Raw genomic sequence first — 22,014 nt, forward strand, 5'->3', positions numbered from 1 at the left:
CCAATAAAGGGTTAATATATAAAAGTATTCAAAACTCATACAATTCAATTTAAAAAAAAACAATTTGATTTAAAAATGTGCAGATTATGAATAGGCATTTATTCCAAAGATGACATACAAATAGCCAACTGGCATGTAAAAAGATGTTCAACATCAATAATCTTCAGGGAAATGCAAATTAAAGCCATGAAGAGATATTATATCACCTATTAGAATGACTATCATTTTTTTTAAAAAGGTAAGTATTGGTGAGGGTGGAGAACCGGGAACCATTGTGCATCATTGGTGGGAATGTACATTGGTGTAGCTATTAAGAGAAACAATATGGAGGTTCCTCAAAAAATTTAAAAAAACTAACAAAATCCAGCAATCCCATTTCCTGGTATATATCCAGAGGAAATGAAACATAATATTAAAAAGATAGATGCATCCCCATGTACATTGCAACATTATGCACAGTAGCCAAGGTGGAAACAATCTAAGTGTCCATCAGTGTATGAATGGATAGAGTAGGCATGATACACACACACACACACACACACACACAGTGGAATATTACTCAACCATGAGAAAAAGGAAATCCTGCCATTTGCTAACAACATGGATAGACCTTGAGGACATTATGCTAAGTGAAATAAGCCCAACAGTGGAAGATTAATACTGCATGGTATCACTGGTATGTGGAATCCTAAAAGAAAAAAAGTTAAACTCAGAGAAGCAGAATAGAAAAGTGTTCCCCAGGTAGAAGAAATAAGGAGAATTTGGGTTACAAACTTTCAACTATAGAATGAATAAAGTCTGACCATCTAATGAACAATATGGTGGCTATAGTTGACAGCACTATTGTATTGAAATTTGGTAAGAGAGAACATCTGTCTTCAGCCAGGGCATGACCCAGGGTCCGGGATCGAGTCCCACATCAGGGTCCTTGCAGGGAGCCTGCTTCTCCCTTTGCCTGTGTCTCTGCCTCTCTCTGTATGTCTTCCATGAATAAATAAATAAAATCTTTAAAAAAAATAGGTGAGGTATCAGATGTGTCAACTAGATGTGGGGAATACTTTTACAATGTATACATATTACAAATCAAAATGTACACTATCATAGTCTTTTAAGTCAATTATATCTCCATAAGGCCATTATAAAGAAAAGAGGATAAACTTAAATAACTTGGGATAAGATTAAATAGATCAGCTATCCCAAGAGATGAGTGAGAGAGAGTTAAACAATATAAAATTTATTTTTGTAGTGGTATATGGAGATAAATGGATTTAACAACAACAACAAAAAATCCTTGAAAAAAAAACTATAGGTACAAGGTCAATGTAGAGGTTAAATTGTCATCAACTCTTAACACTTCTTGCATCCACATCTGTCTCTGGCCTCATCATCAGGATAGTATACATCAACACTCCTAGACTTTGGGTGGCTATGTGACCTGCTTTGATCAATGTAATGTGAGTAAAAGTGATACTCTGCAATTCTGACCTTCAGTCTTAAGGCCTCAGTTGTTTGTATTTGCTTTCTTTCCCTATGCTGTCACCATGTGATGTTCCACTGAGTAGCTGCTGTCCCAGTAGCCTATGCCTTAGAGCCACACATGTGAAATAGAGCTATCCCCAGCTGACCTACAGAACTGTAGTGAGAGGCAGGTCTCCCTCAGCCTAAAGCAGAGGGCTCGTAGAAGAAATAAATGCTTATTGCTGTATAGCACTTAGAGTTTGTGGTTGTTTGCTATGGAGTAAGAGCTTACTGATACAGATAACAAGAAAACAGCCATTTCATTTAACACTTATAGATACTAGGTATAATAAAAATGGAATTTCTGAACTTCCCATTAATTTGATCCCTGAAATATAATATAGTTTGCACATACTTGGGAAGAAGTCAACTAATATTTGGGTTGCCACTAAAGGATTGCACAATGTATGAGATGTGCTATTACTTCCTTTATTATAATAAAATAATGTAGAAAGTATATGCCAAGGAATACTAACAGCAAAAAATTGAGATTGACAAATGTTCATTTTAGTCCAAATATAATTCAAAACAAAGGACCAAAGAAAGATACCTTAAATGAATGAAATCTATAAGAGAAATATAACTATCATTAACTTTATACCTACAATATATCTTATGTGTGTGTGTGTGTGTGTGAGAGAGAGAGAGAGAGAGGAAAATTGAGGCAATATTCTCTAACATATCTAAGGGAAGAATTCTAAGATTATCACCACAGATGCTGAGAAAATCTTGGGCAAACTTCAGTAATCATCATAATTTTTTAAAATACTCAAATAGGAATTGATAGAAAAAGCCTAAACATGATGAAATATGAGAGCAGGGGAAGATGGTAGGCTAGGAAGATCTTGAATTCATCTCCCACAGAAACACCAAGGCAACAACTATATGTAACACAACTCACTTGAAAAACAACCTGTTGATTGGAAGAAGAGATCTTTCAGTGCTAGAGAGATAAAGAGAAGGCCACACAGAAGGATAGGAAAGGCAGAGACAGAAACCAAATTCCTAGAGCAATGACCCACAAATGGGAGGGGTATCACAGGAATGGAGGAGTGAGGGGATCAAATCCTATGCTGGGCATCCCCAGCCCTGGGGACCTTCATGGGGAAGACAAAGCACTGTAACATCTGGATTTGAAAAATCGGTGAGACTTGGCTCTGGGAGAGGTGTAGGGCTATAGGAAACGGAGTCTCCACTCTAAAAGGGCCAGGGCACTATAACACTCAGCATGAGACACAGCATAGAAGCATCACTTTAAAAAGTGCTTGGGGTATACATGAAAATTTATTGACTAATTTTAGGATGTGTACCTAAGAGGCAGGGACCTGCAGGAGCTTTCTCCAGAAATGGAAAGGCTGGTGGGCACCATTTTTTTTTCTTGCCTTCCTTCAGCCTAGTGGGATGGAAGAATGTGAGAGCCAATTCTGACACTGTCCCTCTACCTTGATGCACTGCTTGCCCTTCCTGGTGTTCTCGCTGCAGACCCTACCTACCTAACCCATCTATACTGGGTTTGCAGGTAACCCTCTATCCAAGTCTCATCCCACCACATCCAGTGGGCAGCCTCAGGAATGGCATTTGCCCAAAAAAGAACTGCTGTCCTGGGAGTAGGGCACTAGGTTCACCCACCAGTGTCCTGGCAGTAGCTACAGCAGAGTCTCTAACTTAGGTGTGTAACGAGCTATCCCACCTATCAGCATGCCAGAAGTTCTCATGGTCCAGCCAAAATAAAAGATTGCACAAGCTTACACAGGGATGTCCTTGGAGCACCTGGTTTTGATAACAAGCAATTTACACCTGATAAAGAGTTCAAAGTAATGGTCATAAAGATACTCACTAGAGTTTTAAAAAGAATCAATGAACCCAATGAAAACATCAAAAAAAAAAGACATAGAAAACATAAAAAAGAGTAACTTGGAACTGAAGAATAATGTAAATGAAAAAATATATACCCTATGGAATCAGCAGATCAGAGGATGCAAGAGAATAAATTAGCAGTCTGGAAGACAGAGTAGTGAAAAGCAACCAAGCTGAACAACAAAAACTTTAAATGAGACTAGGTTAAGAGAACTCTTGGAATGCCTGAGTGGCTCAGTGGTTGAGAGTCTGCCTTCAGCTCAGGGCATGATCCTGGGGTCTTGGGGTTGAGTCCCACATCGGGCTCCCTGCAGCCTGCTTGTCCCTCTGCCTATGTCTCTGCCGCTCTCTGTCTTATGAATAAATAAATAAGTAAAATCTTAGAGAGAGACCTGTTGATAACATTGAGTGTACTAACATTCACATTATAAACATTCCAAAGGAAGAAGATAGAAAGGGGCAGAAAATTCAGTAATAGCTGAAAATCTCCTTAACCTACCTGGAGAGGGAAACAAACATCTAGGTTCAGGAAGCACAGAGAGCTCCAAACAAGATCTATCCAAGGATGTCCAGACCAAGGAACATAATAAATAAAATGGCAAAAAGTACAGATAAAAGCATAATCTCAAAAGAGAAAAGTAAACCCCATTAGGCTATCAGGTAGTTTTTCAGCAGAAAATTTTGCAGGCCAGAAGAGAGTGGTAGAGCATACCTAGCGCCTAAAGGACAAAATCTACAAGCAAGAATACTTTACCTGGCAAGATTATCATTAAGAATTGGAGAAATAAAGTTTCCAAGACAAAAATTAAAGGTGTTCATCACCACTGAAATTGCCTTAGAAGAAAAGTGAAAGGGACTTCTTCAAGTGAAAAAGAAAAGGTCACAACTAGAAGAAAATTATGAAAGGAAAAAATGTCCCTGGTAAAAGCAAATGTACAATAAAAATAGGAGATGTCACTTATAAAGCTGGTATGGAGGTTAAAACACATAAGTAGTAAAATCAATTATACTAACAAAAGCAAGTTAAAGATATATAAAATAAAATGATGTAAAATACAATATCTTCTATGTAAAGCATAGAGAAGAAAAAAATGTAATGTTTTTAGTATGTGTGACCATGAACTTAATATAGAGTGCTATATTCATAGAATGTTATAGCTGAACCTCTTGGTAGACACAAACTAAAGATCTATAATAGATACACAAAAATAAAAGGAAAGGAATTGAGTATGACACTAAAGAAAGTCGTCAAATTCCAATGGAAGAAAGCAAGAGAAAAAGAAAGGAACATAACTACAATAATAACCAGAAAACAACTGGAAAAAATGCAAGTACATCCATATCAATAATCACTTTAAATATAAATAAACCAAATGCTTCAATCAGAAGATACAGGGTGACTGAGTAGATTAAAAAAAAAAAAAAGACCCATCTATATCTGCCTATAAGAGACTCATTTCAGAATAAAGTCTAAAGACTTAAAGTGAAGGGATGAAAACTGGTATTCCATACAAATGAAGTGAAAAGGCTGGGGTAGCAATACTTATATCAGACAAAATACATTTTAAACAAAGAGACAAAGAGGGCATTGTATAATGATAAAGGGGTCAATCCAACAAAAGAATATAAGAATTGTCAATAACTATTCATCCAGTTTAGGAGTAGCTAAATATACAAAGCGATTATTTATAGACATAAAGGGAGAAATTGACAATAAGACAATAAGGTAGGGAATTTTAATACACCACTTACATCATTAACAAATCATACAGACGAAAATCAGGAAACCGTGGCTTTGAGTGACATATTAAACCAAATATATACAGAAGAGTCCATTCAAAAACCACAGAATACATATACTTTTAAAGTGCACATGGAACAAATTCTCCAGGACAAATCACATGTTAGATCACGAAACTAATCTTGATAAATTTTAGAAGACTGAAGTCATATCAAACATCTTTTTCAGTGACAACAGTATGAAACCAAAAATCAATTACAAGAAGAAAAATTGGAAAAACACAAACCCAGAAGCTAAAAAAAACACATGCTACTAAACAACCAATGGGTCAACAACAATAAAAAAGAAAGAAAAATCAAAAGGTACCTGGAGACAAATGAAAATGGAAACATGGGTCAAAATATTTGAGACAAAGCAAAAGCAGTTTTAAGAGGAAAGTTTATAGTGATAGAGGTCTACCTTAAGAAAAAAGAACAACTTCAAACTAACTTTACACCTAAAGAAATTTTAAAAGGAAGAACAAAGCCAAAGAAGAAAAGGAAGGAAGAAAAGAAGGAGGAACAAGGAAGGAGGGGGAGGAGGAAGAAGAAAAAGAGGAGGAGGAGAAAGAAAGAAAAGAAGAATGAAAGAAAGAAAGAAAGAGGAAGGAAGGAAGGAAGGAAGGAAGGAAGGAAGGAAGGAAGGAAGGAAGGAAGGAAGAAAGGAGAAAAGAGAAAAGGAAGAGCAGCCACTAATGCCACTGCCCAAACATAGAAGAAAGGAAATAAAAATTAGTGTGGAAGTAAATGAAAAGAGACTAAAAATAAAAACTAAGAGCTAGTTCTTTGAAAAGATAAAGATGATTAACTTTTAGCAAATGCGTCAAGAGAAAAATAAATAAAATAAGAAATGGTGGGCTCTCTGCTCCTCCCCGTTGGACAGACAGCCGCATCTTCTGGTGCAGTGCCAGCCGCGTCCCTGAGACACGATGGTGAAGGTCGGAGTGTACGGATTTGGCCGTATTGGGCACCTGGTCACCAGGGCTGCTTTTAACTCTGGCAAAGTGGATATTGTTGCCATCAATGGCCCCTTCATTGATCTCAACTACATGGTATACATGTTCCAGTACGATTCTACCCACCGCAAATTCCACAGCACGGTCAAAGCTGAGAACGGGAAACTTGTCATCAACAGAAAGTCCATCTCCATCTTCCAGGAGTGAGATCCCGCCAACATCAACTGGGGTGATGCTGGTGCTGAGTACTTGTGGAGTCCACTGGGGTCTTCACCACCATGGACAAGGCTGGGCTCACTTGAAGGGCGGGGCCAAGAGGGTCATCATCTCTGCTCCTTCTGCTGATGCCCCCATATTTGTGATGGGCGTGAACCACGAGAAGTATAACAACTCCCTCAAGATTGTCAGCAATGCCTCCTGCACCACCAACTGCTTGGCTCCTCTAGCCAAAGTCATCTATGACCACTTCGGCATCGTGGAGGGCCTTATGACCACAATCCATGCCATCACTGCCACCCAGAAGACCGTGGATGGCCCCTCTGGGAAGCTGTGGCATGGCAGCTGAGGGGCTGCCCAGAACATCATCCCTGCTTCCACTGGCACCGCCAAGGCTGTGGGCAAGGTCATTCCTGAGCTGAGGAAGCTCACTGGCATGGCCTTCCATGTCCCCAACCCCAACGTGTCAGTTGTGGATCTGACTTGCCGCCTGGAGAAAGCTGCCAAATATGACGACATCAAGAAGGTAGTGAAGCAGGCCTCGGAGGGCCCCCTCAAGGGCATCCTGGGCTACACTGAGGACCAGGTTGTCTCTTGTGACTTCAACAGTGACACCTTTGATGCCGGGGCTGGCGTTGCCCTTAATGACCACTTCACCAAGCTCATTTCCTGGTATGACAATGAATTCAGCTACAGCAACCGGGTGGTGGACCTCATGGTCTACATGGCCTCCAAGAGTAAGAGCCTCCTGGACCACCAGCCCCAGCAAGAACAAGAGGAAGAGAGAGGCCCTCAGCTGCTGGGGAATCCGTGCCCCAACTTAATCCCCCAACACACTGAGAATCTCCTGACCTCCAATTTACATCCCAGACCCCGAGGAAGGGGAGGGGCTTGGAGAGCCCTATCTTGTAATGTACCATCAATAAAGTATACTGTACCCAGCCAAAAAACAAAAAACAAAAAACAAAAAAACAAAAAGACCCCACCAAAAATCTACTAGCTTAATAAATAAATTCAGTGAAGTTGCATAGAATACAAAATATATACCACTTCTATACACTGTTAACAAAGTGGCAGAAAAAGAAATTAAGAAAACATTTCCCTTTACAACTGTACCAAAAAATAATATCTAGGAATAAACTTAACCAATGAGGTAAAAAAAACCTGTACTCTGAAAACTATAAAACACTGATGAAAGAAATGTAAGGTGACACGAACAAATGGAAAGATATTCTGTGTTCATTGATTGGAAGAATTAATATTGTTAAAATGTCCATAGTACCCAAAGCAATCTACAGATTCAAATCCCCATCAAAATACCAATAGCATTTTTCACAGAACTAGAAAAAAATAATACTAAAGTTTGTATGGAACCATAAAGACCCAAAAATCCAAAGTAATCTGTAGAAAACTAAGCTGCGGGTGTCATAATTCCTGATTTCAAGATATACTACAAAGTTGTAATAATAATAAAAGTATGGTAGTGGCACAAAAATAGACACATAGATCAATGGAATAGGATAAAAAGCCCAGAAATAAGTTCACACTTATATGGCTAATTAATCTATGAGAAAGGGGTCAACTTATAGTTGAATGGATAAACAAGATGTGGTATTTATACACAATGGAATATACTGAGCTATAAAAAAAGAATGAAATCTTGCCATTTATGACAACATGGACGGACCTGGAAGGTATTTTGCTAAGTGAAATAAGTCAGAGAAAGAGAGCCTAGGATTTCACTTATATATGGAATCTAAAGAAATCAAACAAACAAAAGAAACAGACTCATAAATAAAGAGAACAACGTGGTGCTTGCCAGAAGGGAGAGAGATGGGGGCATTGGAGAACTAGGTAAAAGGGATTAAGAGGGACAAACTTCAGTTAAAAAATAACAAAGTTACAAGGATGTAAAGTACAGCATAGGGAATAAACTCAGTAAGATTGTAATAACTTTATATGATGATATGGCAAATACATTTGTGGTATTTTGTAATGTATATAATTTTCAAATCACTATATTGTACACCTAAAGCTAATATTACATGTCAACTACACTTCAATTGTGTGTGTGTGTGTGTGTGTGTGTACACCCTCATTCCTACAGCCAGTGTATTTAAAATGAGAAAACACTAAAGCCATTTCTATTAAGGTCAATAACAAAGAAAAAATACCTGTTACATTCTCTACTATTTAATATTACCCTGGAGGTTTTAGCCAATGCAAATAGAAAGACAAAACAATTAGACATTCTTATGTCTAACTGGAAAAGATGATGTAAAACTATCTATGTTTGTAGATAATATGACAGTATACCTAGAAAACCCTAGAGAATTGATGATAAAACAAACTCAAGCAATAAAAAGACCCCTCAGAGTATCAGGATGTAAAATTAAGTACATAAAAATCAAATGTTCATATATACCAACTATAACTTATTAGAATACAGGAAAGGAAAAGAGCATATCTAAAATAGCAACAAAGGAAGATAAAATACTCAAGAATAAAATCAACATGGGAAGAACTAAGATGGTTACATAGTAGGAGGACCCAAGACTTGCCTTGTCTCTTAAACACAGCTAGATAAATATCAAACTATTCTGACTACTCAAGAAATCAATCAGAGGATTGAAAGGGCAAAAGGTACAACTAAAGGGAGAGAAGAAGCCACTTTGAGGAAGATAGGAACTGTGGAGATATGGTATGGAGGAGAAATGGGTCATGGGTACTACAGAGGGGAGGGAGCCCTGGTCGTGGAGAAAGGCGAGAGTGGAGCTCACAGGTATATGCACAAGAACACTTCCCCAAAGATATTGATGAGGGAAAATAAGACCGAGTGAATTTCATGAGTTTTTGCAATTAGTGGGTCTCTAAGATTAGAGTTTTAGAGGCTCCTGGGGTTGGCTGGTAGATCCCTGAGAGCACTGCTCTACTCCTAGAGAGGACACAGGGAAACAGCCGTGGGGCAGACTGCACTATCTGAGGATCACTTAAGGAATCCAGGGAGAGACTGTTTGTACTTTTTGGAGCGCATCTGTGAGAAGTGGCATTGTCTCTCTGGGGACAAAAGAACCAGCAGACACCATTTCCTTTCTGTGCCCCTCAGCATTTGTGCAGAGACACCTGCTGAGGGCAGCTAAGCAGGATACTGGTTGTTTAGCTGCTTGCTCCAAATCCCACACCCCTGCACTCTGGTGTGACAGACCTCTAGGGCCAAACCTGCATTAGTCCCAATGCAGTGAAACCCTTTCCCAGAGGATCAGTGCAGGTCCCAACCAGGCCCCTGAAATTTGGAATTTTAAAAATCAGCAGGTCTGGCTAGGGTAGAGCCCAAGGTACATTGAGCTGCTGCAGGCAGGCAAGGGACTCAGAGACAGGCAGTGTGAAATTAGCGATCTAAAAAAATGCCTGTTCTGCATGAGGGTAAAATTTTTGCTCCTCTGAAAGTGCTTCCCTTAGGGCAGCAGGCATGGGCTCCCTTCTCCAGGGACAAAGGAGTAGGCTAGTACCATTTCCCTCGCCTGCTCCTCAGCATAAACACAGAGCCACCTGAAGGAAACAGCACAGCACCTACACTGGCTGCCTAACATTTACACAAGGTCCCACACCCCTGCACTCTGCTGTTATTGCCCTTCTTGGTCAAGTTTGTCTCACAGCACAGTAGGCCTCTTTCCCAGAAGACCAACAAAAGCCATTGCCCACATCATGTCTCCTGACCAGAGAGTTCTACAAGACTTAAGTTCTTTAAAAGATTTATTTATTTGTTCATAAGAGACACACAAGAGAGGCAGAGACATAGCAGAGGGAAAAGCAGGGAGCCTGATGTGGGACTTGATCCAGGACCCCAGGATCATGCCCTAAGCCAAAGGCAAAAGCTCAACCACTGAGCTACCTAGGAATCCCTGCAAGACTTCAGTTCTAAAGGAAATAGTATTGCTAATAGTACCTTTAGCAAGCAGACGAGGGTACACTTAGTTAAAAATCACCACACTCTGGCCAATGTCCTAACACTCCCTACTGTAGGTAAGGAAAAACTCTGCAGAGAACTGACTTAAGGGATAGAGCAACCAAAATGGAGCACAGAGGGCACGCACCACAAACCAGAGACACTTCCTGAAGCACTGGGCCCTGAACATCATAGAAACTCTTCTTCATAAAGCTATTACTCTCAGGAGCAGGAAAAATAATGGGCTTTCCCAACACACAGGAAGACAGACACCTGGACAAAATATCAAGATGGAGGAATTTATCCCAAAAGAATGAACAAGAAAAGGTCATAACCAGGGATCTAATATAATCAAAACATATAAATAATATTCCTGACCCAGAATTTAAAACAGCAATCATAAGGGTACTAGCTGGGCCTGAGAAAAGCATGGATGACATCAGGGGCACCCTTATCACAAAGATAAGGGACAAAAAAAAAAAAAACCAATCAGGCTGAAATGAAAAATACAATAACCAAGATGTGAAACTCACTGGATGCAATGACCACAAGGATGGAAAAAGCAAAAGAATGTATAAGTGATATAGAAGAGAGAATTATGGAAAGTAATGAAGCTGAACAAAAGAGAAAAAAATTTAAATCACCAAAGTAGACTTAGGTAACTTAGTGACTTCATCAAATGTAATACCATATGTATAATAGGAGTCCCAGAAGAAGAGAGAGAAAAGGAGGCAGAATGTTTGAGGAACTTATAACTAAGAACTTTCCTCATCTGGGGAAGAAAACAGACATCCAAATATAGAAGCAACAGAGATCTCCCATCAAAATCAACAAAAGCAAATGAACACCAAGACATATTGTAGTTAAATTTGCAAAATATAGAGATGAAAAAAATCCTAAAAGCAGCAAGACAAAGGAAGTAGCTAAATTTTAAGGGAAGATCCAAGGAGTTAGCAGCAGATCTCTCCACAGAAACTTGGCAAGACAGAGAGAGTGGCATGATATACTCAAAATACTGGATGGGAAAAATGTTCAGCCAATAATATTCTATCCAGCAAGGCTATCATTCAGAATAGAAAGAAAGAGAAAGAGTTTCCCAGAAAAACAAAAACCAAAGGAGTATGTGATCACTAAGACAACTTTGCAAAAAATATTAAAGGGGACCCTTTGAGTCAGAAGGGAAGACCAAAAGAGATGAAGGCTAGAAAGGAATGAGAAAATCTCCAGAAAATGACAAAAGAAGTAATAGAATGGCACTACATATCTGTTTATAAATTACTCTGAAGGCACCTGAGTGGCTCAGTAATTTAACTGTCTAACTCTTGATCTCAGCTCAGATCTTGATATCAGGTCATGAGTTCAAGCCCCACGTTGGGCTCCAAGCTGGGCATGAAGTGTACCTAACAAACAAAAGATATTTTTTTAATTTAAAAAATTATTCTGAATGTAAATGGAATAAATGCTCCAATCAAAAGACATAGTGTCAGAATAGATTTAAAAAAAGAACACCCATCTATATGCCACCTACAAGAGATTCATTTTAGACCTAAAGATACCTGCAGATTGAAATCAAGGGGATGGAGAAACATATATCATGCAAATGGATGTCAAAAGATAGATGGAGTAGCCATACTTATATCAGACAAACTAGATTTTATTTTTTTATTTATATTCTTTTTATTTGTTTTTTGACAGTTCTTTTTTTTATTTTTACTAAATCAAAGTTTTGATTGTATTAAATTTTATTAACACACAAATATATCAATATGTTGACAAAATATTTGCAAGAACAATAAATATGTGATGCTAAAAAAACTAAAATCAAATGATTAGGGGGACTTTTGTTTTCCAGTTCAATATGTAAGGATCTTGGAAGCAGAAAAACTAGATTTTAAACTAACTTATTATAAAGACTATAATAAGAGATGAAGAAGGACACTATATTATAATAAAGGGATCTATTTAACAAGAAGATCTCAAACTTGTAAACATTTGTGCCCCAATTTTGGGGCACCCAAATATATAAAACAATTAATAACTAACACAAATGAACTTATTGATAATACTACAATAATAGTAGGGGACTTTAATACCCCATTTACAACAATGGACAGATTAAACAGAAAATCAGCAAGGCAACAGTGGCTTTAAATGACACACTGGACCAGATGGACTTAACAGATATATACAGCACATTTTATCCTAAATGCATTCTTTTCAAGTGCACATGAGACACTTGAGTAGATCACATATGGGGTCACAAATCAGACCTTAACCAGTACAAAAGGATTGAGATCATACCATGCATATTTTGACCACAATGTTATGAAACTTGAAGTCAACCACATGAAAAACTTTGGAAAGACCACAAATACATGGAGGTTAAAGAACATGTTACTAAAAACCGAATGGGCCAACCAAGAAATTAAAAAAGGAAAAAATACATAGAAATGAATTAAAATGAAAACATGAACATCCAAAACCTTTAGGATGTAGCAAAAGGGATCATAAGAGGAAAGTATATAGCAATACATGCCTACCTAAAGGAGCAAGAAATATCTCGAATAAATGACCTAAGTTACATATAAAGGTGCTAGAAAAAGAACAACAAATGAAGCCAAAAGCTAGGAGAAGAAGGGGAAATAATAAAGATTAGAGCAGAAAGAAATGATATAGAAAGAAAGAAACACACACAAAAACCTATAGTAGAACATATCAATGAAACCAGGAGCTGGTTCTTTGAAAAAAATTAATAAAATTGATAAACTTCTAGCTAGACTTATCAAAAGGAAAGGGGAAAGGACTCAAGTAAATAAAATCACAAATGAGAGAGGAGAAATAACAACCAACACCACAAAAATACAAACAATTAGGGATCCCTGGGTGGCGCAGCGGTTCGGCGCCTGCCTTTGGCCCAGGGCGCGATCCTGGAGACCCGGGATCGAATCCCACGTCAGGCTCCCGGTGCATAGAGCCTGCTTCTCCCTCTGCCTGTATCTCTGCCTCTCTCTCTCTCTCTCTCTGATGACTATCATAAATAAATAAAAATTAAAAAAAATAAAAAAATAAAAAAATACAAACACATAAGAATATTGTGAAAAATCATATGCCACCAAATCAGACAATCTAGAAGAAATGGATAAATTCCTAGAAAAATATAAACTACCAAAACTGAAACAGAAATAGAAAACTTGAACAGACCAACAACCAGCAAAGAAACTGAATCAGTCATCAAAAATCTCCCAACAAAATTCCGAGGCTAGATGAGTTCCCAGGGGAATTCCACCACACACATTTAAAGATGAACTAATACCTACTCTTCTCAAACTAAAAAATAGAAACAAAAAGAAAACTTCCAAACTCATTCTACGAGGCCAGCATTACCTTGATTTCAAAGTCAGACGAAGACTCCACTAAAAAAGAGAACTATAGGCTAATATCCCTGATAAACATGGATGCAAAAATTCTCAACAAAATCCTAGCAAATTGAATCTAACAGTACGTTAGAAGAATCATTCACCACAATCAACTGGAATTTATTCCTGGGCTGCCAGTGTGGTTCAATATTTGCAAATCCATCAGTGTGATACACCACATTAAAAAAAGAAGGATAAGAGCCATCCGATCCTCTCAATAGAAGCAGAAAAAGCATTTGACAAGGTACAACATTCATTGATGATAAAAAAAAGCCTTAACAAAGGAGAAATAGAAGGAACATATCTCAACATCATAAAGGCCATATATGAAAAACCCACAGCTAATAACCTCAATGGGCAAAAACTGAGAGCTTTCCTCTATGTCTAGGAACAAGACAGGGATATCTTCTGTTACTACTGTTATTTAATATAGTACTAGAATTCCTAACCTCAGCAATCAAACAACAAGAAAGAGATAAAAGGCATCCAAATCAACAAAGAAGAAGTCAAACTTTCACTATTTGCAGATGACATGATACCCTATATAGAAAAACTAAGAGACCCCACAAAAAATTACTAGAATTGATACACAAATTCAGTAAATTCACAGGATACAAAAATTGATGTACATAAATCTGTTGCATTTCTATATACCAATAATGAAGCAGCAGAAAGAGAAATCAAGGAATTGATCTCCTTTACAACTAACTGCATAACAAAAACCATAAGATACTTGGAATAATCCTAGCCAAAGAAGTAAAAGTTCTGTACTCTGAAAAATGTAAGACACTCATAAAAGAAATTGAAAATGACACCAAAAAAATGGAAAAACAGGGATCCCTGGGTGGCGCAGCAGTTTGGCGCCTGCCTTTGGCCCGCGCGATCCTGGAGACCTGGGATCGAATCCCACGTCGGGCTCCCGGTGCATGGAGCCTGCTTCTCCCTCTGCCTGTGTCTCTGCCTCTCTCTCTCTCTCTGTATGACTATCATAAATAAATAAATAAATAAATAAATAAATAAATAAATAAATAAATAAATTTTAAAAAATGGAAAAACATTTCATGGATTGGAAGAATAAATACTATTAAAATGTCTACACTACCTACCCAAAGCAACCTACACATTTTATGCAATTCCTATCAAAATATCAATAGCATTTTTCACAGAGCTAAAACAAACAATCCTAAAATTTGTATGGAACCACAAAAGACCCTGAATAGACAAAGGAATGTTGAAAAAGGAAACCAAACCTGGAGGCATCCCAATTCCCAGACCTCAAGCTATATTACAAAGCTGATCATCAAGACAGTATGGGACTGGCACAAAAACAGACACATAGATCAATGGAACAGAATAGAGAACCCAGAATTGGACCCACAACCATATAATCAACTAATCTTCCACAAAGCAGGAAAGAATATCCTATGGAAAAAAGGACAATCTCTTTAATAAATGGTGTTGGGAAAACTGAACAGCAACATGCAAAAGAATGAAACTGGACCACTTTCTCACATTTTAAAGAAAAATAAATTAAAAATAGGTGAAAGACCTAAATGTAAGATAGGAAACCATCCAAATCCTAGAGGATAACAGGCAGTAACCTCTTTGACATTAGCCATAACTTCTCCTAGATAGGTCTCTTGAGGCAAGGGAAACAAATGCAAAAAATAAACTATTGGGATTTCATCAAAATAAAAAGTTTCTGCAAGCAAAGGAAACAACATAAATAGACATTTTTCCAAAAAAAGACATATAGATGGCTAATAGACACATTAAAAGATGCTGAACATCACTCATCATCAGGGGAACCCTATTACACTGTTGGTGGGAATGTAAACTGGTACACTCATTCTGAACAACAGTATGGACTTCCTCAAAAAGTTGAAATTAGAACTATCCTATGATCCAGCAATTGCACTGCTATGTATTTATCCAAAGGACACAAAGATACTGATTCAAAGGGATACATGGACCCCAAGGTTTATAACAGCACTAACAATAATAGCCAAATTATAGAAAGAGCCCAAATATCCATTGACTGATGAATGGATCAAGAGGATGTGGTGTATATATATCTTCAAGAGGATGTGGTATGTATGTGTGTGTATATATATGTATACACACACACACACACACACACACACACTAGAATGCTAGCCATAAAAAACAATGAAATCTTGCCATTTGCAATTATGTGGATGGAGCTTGAAAGTATTAGTCTAAGTGAAATAAGTCAGAGAAAGAAATACCATATGATTTCACTTACATGTGGAATTTAAGAAACAAAACAGACAAACATGGGGAGGGGGAAAGAGGCAAACTAGAAAACAGACTCTTGACTAGAGAACAAAGTGAGGGTTACTGGAGGGGAGGTAGGTGGGGGTACAGGTTAAATGGGTGATAGACATTAAGGAGGGCACTTGTGATGAGCACTGGGTGTTATAAGTGATGAATCACTACATTCTACACCAGAAACTAATGTTACACTCTATGTTAACTAACTGGAATTTAAATAAAAACTTGGGGGAAAAAAAAGAATAAAATCAATACGAAATAAGAAAGCCTATATACAAGGAGAAGTGTAAAATAATCCTGCAAGACAGAAAAGTATATTTGAACCAATGAAAACACATTCCTTGTAATTGAATAGGACAAGTCAGTATTAAATGATACTAGTATTCCATAAATTAATATAGAAATTCAATGCAATCCAAGTAGGAATATGAACAAGTGTTTTTTTTCCCCTTGAGCTTTATAGTAAAGTTCATGATATTTAGTATTTAGTGAAGAAAAGCTGAAATGAGACTAAAACATGATAGTCTCTATAAGTGAAAGGATCATGTTACAGTATTTGACAGAGACTTGGAATAGAATGGAAACTCCAGAAACAAATGTAATGAAAATTAGTATATAATTGGAATTCTCAACTTACTGGAAATAGACTTTAAAATAAATAGTGTTGTGATTGGATAACCATTTGGAAAGAGATAAGATTGGAACCATACCTCATACCATACACAAAAATAAATGACAAATGAATCAGATCTACGTGTAAAAAAGGAAAATATATAAATGCTAGAAAAATATAGGAGAATTCTTCTACAAGCTGCGTTTTGATAAAGGCTTTGTAACTATAACTCAAAAATTAAAATACAGTACAAAACAGTTAATAAATTCAAATACTTAAAATAGAAAACCTCATAACAAAAAGCACCATAAGCAAACTCAAAAGACAAGTGATAAAGTAGCAGAAAAATATTTATAACTATCAATGGAGAACTGATGTTATTAATATACAAAAGAACTCTTAAATTGGGATAAAAATGATTTTAAAAATCAGAAAAATGGACAAAAAGATGAGCAGTCAATTCACCAAAATTTTATGAAAATGGTCCTAAAAGATATTTAACCTCACACATGATTAGTGAAACTCAAAACTACCCTTTAAAGCAATTTCTCAGTTATCAGATTGTCATTCAAAAGTCAGACAAACTTTTTTAGAGATATAAGTTAATAGGTATTCATTATATTGCTGGTTAGAATACAAATTCCCCTATAGGGGAATATTTAACAGAACTGCAATCTCACTTCTAGATATTTACCCTGAAGATACATTTCTAATAAGAAATACAAATACATAAGTTTATTTATTTTAGCATTATATTTAGTTGCAAAAATATTGAAGCTGCCTAAATACCCATACATATAATATTGGTTGAAAAACATGGCACAATCATGCATTAGAGTACTCTGTAAACCAAAAAAAGGGAGGGGGCAGATACGTATCTCTAGATCAATATGGAGTGGTTTCTGGCATATATTAAGTGAAAAAATGCAAAAATGTGTATGTATGATTTGCTACCTCTTATGTGAAAAAAGATAGAAGATACACATTTACTAACTTATTTTGCATTAAGAAATCCAGGGAAAAATAAACTTAAAATTGATTACATGAAATGGTTGAAAACGGCAAAGGAATTAGAGATAGTGACATTTCTCCAAGTATATCTTTTAATAGTGATTTTATTTTACCATGTTAATGTTTTATATATTCCAAAAAAAAATGGGATAGGAGAAAAAAAATCCTCAAGTTCAGCACAGACAGAAACAAATTAATCTAAGTGTAATTAAAATAAGTTACAATCATTCTGAAGGAAGGAAATAATTATTTTAAGTAACTTTTGACAATAGTCCTTAGTCTAAAATTAAAATAAGTAAATTAATATTGAACTGTATTTGGTAGGCTTGTTTTTAATAGTGCTAAAAGTGCAGTGATTCCAAAACATCTTTGCATGTGTTGTAGAGTTGAACAAATAAGAAATATTTGATATTATTGGGAAGTAGGACTCCCAGACGGAGAATGAAATTACAAGTATGAATAGGGGGAAGGCAAGAAAGAATCCTGCAGCAGTGGACTGGAATTAGAGCTATCAAATACTCAACAATTTAAAATATATAATTTTTATACATTCTATATGAATATATATGATCTTAAATCATATATATAAGAAATTTAATCTTTTATATATTAGAAATGCAAACTTGCAATTTTTTTTTTCAGCTCTGTCTATTGAAAGGGCCTAGAAGTAATGATACTCAGGTAGCAAGGGACAAACATAAAGCTCAGTCCTTGGCTTCTAAATATCTTTTCCTAGTAAAAGGAACCAAGGCTTCTTGAAGAAATGGCAGATTCCAGGGATGGTGCAAGAAAATAGGAAATAAACAGCATTTTGCTAAAAGGACATAGAAGCCAACTTGAAACAGGTCACACAGGCCAAATCTGGGACAATATGAGCATCAACATATATAATGGTACTCACAGATATAAGGAACATATTGATGGTTGCCAGAGGTGGGGGATGCGGTAGGTAATATGAGTAGAGGGGGTCAAAAGGTACCAACTTCCAGTTGTAAAATAAGTAAGTCCTGGGGATATAATGTACAGCATGGTGACTATAGTTAATATTATGAATTTTATATTTGAATTTTATATTTGAAAGTTGATAAGGAAGTAAATCGTAAAAGTTCTCATTACCAGGCAGAGGGTGGTCCAAGACGGCAGCATAAAAATACTCTGAACTCACCTCCTCCCATGGACACACTGAATTTACACCTACATATAGATCGATTCTTCCTGAAGTAGAACTGAGGGCTAAATAGATTCTGCACAACAAATGATAGAGGAACCACACAGAGAGTGGTGGGAGAGACAGAGACAATAGTAATAATGGGAACCCCCCACCCTGATGCAGTGGCTTGCTGTAGGGAGGGATATCATTAAGGACCCACACACAAACTCATCCAGGCTGAGGTACAGTGAAAAAACAGTGGTTGAAAAGGTAACTGGCCTATAAATGAAGTAAATCTATTTACCAACCCTAGAGTGGTCACCAAACAAGCAGGGAACTGCTGTAACTCAGACTGAAGCACCATTATGTCCCCTTTTAACCGTAATAGTACAGGTGGAAATAAGGTCCAGTCACCCTAGCAAGCCTTCTAGGACCCCCCCAAGCATTCCCCTGGCCTTTGGTGAACACCAGCTCAAGTCAACCCCCAAGGTGACCCTGGCATGGTATGCACAGAACCCTCACCCATGCCTGCCCCAGCTCTAGCCATCTTGCCAAGGCAGCTGTGGAATGGCTACTCCACTCCCACGAGCCTGGTGACCCAGGTGCCTGCCAAGGTGGCCCTGGTATGGCACACCCTGGTATCCCCTCCTGACAGTGTCTGCTCCAGTTCCAGCTGTACTGTCAAAGCTTCCAGGCAATGCAGTCTACATAAGGGGTGCTCCTATAAAGCCACTACTTCAGGTGGGAGGGTAGCTGTTCCACCTAATTCATAGTCAAACAAAAAGAGGAGAAATATCAACACATTACAAATGAAATGAAAGAATAAGAAAAAAAAAAAACCCTGATGGAATGGAGATGAGTAATTTACCTGAGAAAGAACTCAGAGTAATGGTCATAAAAATGCTCAACAAAGTCAGAAAAAGAATGAACAAGCACAGTGAAAACTTCAAGAACAAGTTAGGAAATATAAGAAAGAACCAATCAGGGTTGAAAAACACAATAACAGAAATGAAAAATATACTAGAGGGAATCAATCAGCAGATTAAATGATAAAGAAGAAAAGACCAGCAATCTGGACAGGAAAATCACCTAGTGGAAATCACCTAATCAGAACTTAAAAAAAAAAGAAGAAGAAGAAAAAAGGAAAGAATTTTTTAAAAATTAGGATATTTTGGGGTACCTGGGTGATTCATTCAGCTAAGTGTCTGCCTTCAGCTTGAGTCATGATCCCAAGGTCCTGGGATCAAACCCCATGTTGGACTCCCTGCTCAGTGGGGAGTCTGCTTCCCCCTCTGCCCCTGCCCCCACTTGTGCTTGTTCTCTCTCATACACTCTCTCTCTCGATTGGTCTCTCTTTCAAACAGATAAATAAAATAATTTTTTAAAATGAGGACAGTTTAAGGGACCACTGGGACAACATTAAATGTACTGACATTTGCTTTCTAGGGGTCTCAGAAAGAGATGAGAGAGAGTAAGAGGAAACAACCTTATCTGAATAATTCCTCAAAACTGCTCTAACCTGGGGAATGAAACAGACAACCACATCCAAGAAGCTCAGAGTCCCAAACAAAATTAACCATTTGAACTTTAGCAGCCAACAGTTTAAAATAGACTGCTATATATATTAGTCAATGTCTACGAACCTCATGGTAACCATAAACCAAAAACCTACAATAGATACATAACACATAAAGAGAAAGTAACCCCAACAAAACACTAAAGAGAACCATCAGGAGAAGAAACCAAGAGAAGAAAGGAACAGAAAAGAACTACAAGAACAACCAGAAAACAATTAACAAAGTGGCAATAAGTACGTACTTATCAATAATAACTTTAAATGTAAATGGACTAAATGCACTAATCAAAAGACATAAGATGGCTAAATGGATTTAAAAACAAAAACAAACAAACAAAAAAACAAGACCCATAATATGCAACCTACAAGAGACTTACTTCAGATCTAAAAATACATGAAGGCTGAAAGTGAAGGAATGGAAAATTATAGTCCATATAAAAGGAAATCCAAAGAATCTGGAGTAGCAATATTCATATTGGACAAATTAGACTTTAAAAAAAAAGACTGCAAAAAATGCAAAGGAAGGTATTACATAACGATAAAGGAGTCAATCCAAGGGGAGTATATAACACTTGTAAATATTTGTTTACCCAACATAGGAGTACAAAAATATATAAAGCAAATATTAGCAGGGGACTTTAACATCCCACTTACATCAATACATAGAAAATGCAGACAGAAAAATCAAAGAAACATCGGCCTTAAATGACACACTAGACCAGATGGAATTAATAGCTATATATATATTACATTTCATCCAGAAACTGCAGAATACACTTTCAAGTGCAAATGGATCATTCTCGAGGATAGGTCACATGTTAGGTCACAAAAGAAGTCTCAATAAATTTAAGAAAATTGAAATCATATCAAGCATCTTTTCTGACTACAGTGCTATGAAACCAAAAGTCAATTACAAGAAAAATAATGGAAAAAACACAGATACATGGAGGATAAACAACATGCTATTTAAGAGCCAATGAGTCAATGAAGAAATCAAAGAAGAAGAAAAAATACATGTCAAAAAAAAAAAAAAGAAAGAAAAAAAAATACCTGGAGACAAATGAAAATGGAAACAAAATAGTTGAAAATTTGGGGAACATAGTAATGGTAGTTCTATAGGGGAAGTTTACAACAATACAGGCTTACCTCAAGAAACAAAAACCTTATCTAATTTTACAACTAAAGGCACTAGAAAAAGAAAAAATGAAGTCCAAGTTAGTAGAGGGAAAGAAATAATAAAAGATCAGAGTGAACGGGAATGAAATGGAGACCAAGAAAAAAAAATTAGAAAAGATCAATGAGATCTTTGATTTTTTTGAACTTTTTATGTAAATACTACTTAGTTAACATTACAGTGTAGTAATATTAGTGTCAAGTGTACAATATAGTGATTCAACACTTCCATACAGCACCCAGTGCTCATCACAAGTACACTCCTTAAAAAATAATAATAATAAAAGCTGGTTCTTTAAAAAGAAACAAAAATGGATAAACCTCTGGCCAGCTGCATCAAGAAAATTTGAGAGGGCCCAAAAAAATAAAACCAGTAATGAAAGAGAAGTTATAACCAACACCACAGAATACAAAGGATCATAGAAGACTATCACAATTATATGCCAACAAGTTGGAAAATCTAGAAAAACTGGATAACTTACTTGAAATGTACAAGCTTTTAAGACTG

General features: G+C 36.8%; 1 pseudogene; it reads left to right on the plus strand.

The window, feature by feature from the left end:
- Positions 1–1,925: 1,925 nt before the first annotated feature.
- LOC125752750 (glyceraldehyde-3-phosphate dehydrogenase-like) lies at positions 1,926–8,248 on the plus strand (annotated as a pseudogene).
- Positions 8,249–22,014: the final 13,766 nt, after the last annotated feature.

The sequence above is a fragment of the Canis lupus genome, chromosome 17 (genome assembly GCF_003254725.2).
Source record: "Canis lupus dingo isolate Sandy chromosome 17, ASM325472v2, whole genome shotgun sequence".
In the NCBI taxonomy this organism is placed as follows: Eukaryota; Metazoa; Chordata; class Mammalia; order Carnivora; family Canidae; genus Canis; species Canis lupus.